Here is a 489-nt window from a genome sequence, read left to right as displayed (position 1 = left end):
CAATAAAAAACCCTGTTCCTTTCCCTTCTGTTCTCCTTTTCCTTTCTTCCTCCACCACTCAGAATAAAACTCTTTCTTTTTTTGGCTTGCAGTATTTTTATTTTATTTTAAAAGTGGTTTTATTTACTACCATTTTAGTTTCTAGAGTATGGGAGATTTTTTTGCCTGTGAAATAATTTGCCTTGTTTTTTCTTAAACATTTTATTTTGAAGGCTGTGATTATAGTGTGATTCCTTGTTTTCTTCCTGGAATCCTTCCTCAGTTTACAGTTTATACAACTGATGTGACAAATCTTTCCTGCTTTACTGTATATGATGCTGCAGATGAAAATATCTGTCCTTCACTTAATTAAATCCAATTGTTTACTTTCAATTCAGATCCCATTAATGTACTATATAATAGCTGGCTCTGGACTTAATAGAACTGGTCAAAACTTTTCAAAACTGCCCACACAATGTAAATCCCATCTGGAAATTAGTTTTTCTTCTG

Source organism: Acanthisitta chloris, unplaced genomic scaffold (assembly GCF_000695815.1).
Source record: "Acanthisitta chloris isolate BGI_N310 unplaced genomic scaffold, ASM69581v1 scaffold38712, whole genome shotgun sequence".
NCBI classification, from domain to species: domain Eukaryota; kingdom Metazoa; phylum Chordata; class Aves; order Passeriformes; family Acanthisittidae; genus Acanthisitta; species Acanthisitta chloris.
Note: the sequence above shows the minus strand (reverse complement) of the source record.